General features: G+C 34.9%; 1 long non-coding RNA gene across 1 annotated transcript; it reads left to right on the top strand.

The window, feature by feature from the left end:
- Nucleotides 1-482: 482 nt before the first annotated feature.
- LOC110923235 lies at nt 483-2,143 on the top strand. The gene is made up of 3 exons (XR_002583885.2): nt 483-559; nt 1,470-1,535; nt 1,977-2,143. It is a non-coding gene; the product is annotated as an uncharacterized LOC110923235 (long non-coding RNA).
- The last annotated feature ends 778 nt before the right edge of the window (nt 2,144-2,921 follow it).

Raw genomic sequence — 2,921 nt, 5'->3', positions numbered from 1 at the left:
TAATAATAATAATAATAATAATAATAATAATAATAATAATAATAATAATAATAATAATAATAATAATAATAATAATAATAATAATACAACAAACATCAACATTCGTTGATGTTGGCATTTCAAATATTACTTTTCATAAAAAAAAAATAAATAAGTAAATAAAAAGAAAGAAACAAAGGTAACGAGTACAGCCTCTTTGGCAACTTTTTTTTTGAGTGTTAAAACCACCTATGAATATTAATCTTGATTAATGGAAAGTTGTTTAAATAATTAATACAATATCTAACCTTTTATGTAACAAAAAGAAGATAGTTGATGGCTGAATCAGCCAGCCTTCCGTGTGCAAGCCTCGTAGGCAGCAACAATTTCTTTTTTTTTATTTGTTTTAACCCCCAACTAAACTCTTAAATGCCAACCAAACTTAAACCCTAATCCTTCCCTATAAATACCCACCTTCTCCAAGCACTTAGACACTTTCAACACTCTCTAATCTCTACAAAATCACTCTCAAAGTTCTTGCAATTCAGAAATTCGGACAGATTCATACCTCCTTACAAAAGTGAGCATAACTTGCTCAAAACTCAACCAAATCACTTGATTCTTCTTTCTAAATGCTTGGATAATCTTTGGGCTTGATTCCTTGATCTCTCCTTGGAGAAATCAGACCTGGAAATACCCTAAAAGTGTCCATAAACTTTCTGTTGTGTTTTTAAAAACTTTCTAAACTCTTGTTTACTTCAAACAAACTTGTGTTCTTATGCTTCTAGTCTCTTGTATGATTAGTAAAGCCAAACCAAGGTTGTTTTACACTTAATAGGAGTGTCTAAACACTCTAAACTTTCTGTTTTAATCGAGTTCTTAGCTCATAAGTGGTGTCAAGTCTTGAACTTGAAGATGGTGTGACTACTTGGCTAGCCTAGGCTAACCTACATACATGTCCACACACCACTTGATGTTTTGCTTAGTTAGTTGTATTATTTCTTGTACATATCTATGAGGTTCCTAAAGAGAAGATTCGTCTTCCTACCTCCTACATGACCACATGTTAATAAATCATTCGAGGTACCAAAGTGGAGGGTTTCACCTCCCACCTCCTACTTGACTTATATGACACCAAGAGGTACCAAAGTGGAAGGTCCAACCTCCCGCCTCCTACATGACTAAGTAAATTATTATGTATATTATAACTATGATAAACCTTAAAACCGAACCCTTGGTAGTGATTATATAAATCCCCTATCAAGCTAATAAGTTTATCACTATGTGTGTAGTTCCTTGTCACGATTCTAATAGGTCTTGAACCTATGAAATCACATAAAAATCCTTAGGGATTACTATAGTGTCAAGACAAGTGCTAATACCATAGTGAATATTTTCATAATATTTACTTTTTCATTCTTTGAATCTTAAAGTCCGAATATCCCATCTTTCTTCCAAATTACTCATACACCTTGACCTTCCTCTTGTAGGATAACTTGGTGTTCCCCCCATCAAATCAACTCTTCACGGATTCAAGTGGGAAAGCTTGCAAAACCGTGAGTACACTCGACCCATTTACATTTTAAACCACTTTTGGGTTGTAACATGATACCATACAAAATTACACTTACACACACATAAACATGCTTTATGAACTCAATCCGTTATACATGCTACTTGTTATGCTAGATAATACATGCTTTATGCCATTACTATGTTATACCCTCGCTTAACAATTATAGCGCTATAGGAGTAGCACACCACCCGACGGGGGATTGTTAGGTCTTTATACTATACGGTCTCGTCACATTTGTGGCGAGGGATGCTAAATACTAGTGGACACTTTGGGTTTAAATGTAATGTTATGCATGCTAATTACCTCGCTTACAAATTGCCATGTGGATTTGAGTAAAATGTTTTTATACTTATGCTATGCTATTTAAACCTTGTGTACTCGCCTTTGCTTTTGCATTGAATTTTATTTTAACATGTTACAGGTTGATGATGATGATGCCATGAAAATGAAGTAGCAATGATGCCTAGATACACATATAGACGTTAGGTTTAAATGTTGTATCAAATTTTGATTATGTTGCTACGAATTTCTTTTGAACTTGTTATTTGGATTTCCTTGTATGTTTGACTATTTATCTATGAAATGAAATCGGTTTATTAAATATTGTCACAAATAGCGTTATGATGTCTCTAGCAATCTTCACACTTCGTCTCATCCCGATGTTTCCGCCATTGGTTGGGGTGTGACAGATTGGTATCAGAGCCATAACTATAGGGAATTAGGAAAATTGCCATGTTTTTGCCCTAATCTATAGTCCTAGGAATTTTGTCTCTTATTTGTTGTTTAAAACTTTTGTACTCTACCATGCATGCTTCCTAGCTACACTTCTTGTTATTAAATTTATGCGCCTTTCCTAAGGCTAACACGAATACACTTATGCTATTTTATACTCTTGTAACATCAACGAGACAACTTTACCAAAATAGGCGTGAAACCCACAATTTGGTAAACGACTCTCACTCTACCTTTAATCTATTTTGCACGAAATTCACCATTAAGCTAGGAGTGACATCCACAACTTAATGGTAATTTCCATTTCAACTCTAGTGGACCCTTGTCAAAGTGTCAAAATTTTATCTTTGGCCGACAAGTACCAACCACATTTAGGGTACGAGATCGTCAAGTTAGGGGTGAAACCCGCATCTTGTCGATTAAGTCCCATTCCTTGATTTTTATTCTCGCCAAAGTCCCGAATGTTCCAATCATTTAGAGATGTGTAGTAACCGGAAGGGTAAGATACCGTTAATCGCTTCTCGACGAGAGTATCTTACTTATAGGCCAAAGCACAATATCTCTAAATCGAAAGGACTTTCGACCCACTTTGGAATTGTCGACGTTTCTCTACCCGAAACAATCCTATGTTTTA

The sequence above is a fragment of the Helianthus annuus genome, chromosome 17 (genome assembly GCF_002127325.2).
Source record: "Helianthus annuus cultivar XRQ/B chromosome 17, HanXRQr2.0-SUNRISE, whole genome shotgun sequence".
Taxonomy (NCBI): Eukaryota; Viridiplantae; Streptophyta; class Magnoliopsida; order Asterales; family Asteraceae; genus Helianthus; species Helianthus annuus.
Note: the sequence above shows the minus strand (reverse complement) of the source record. Positions and strands in the feature narration are given on the sequence as shown.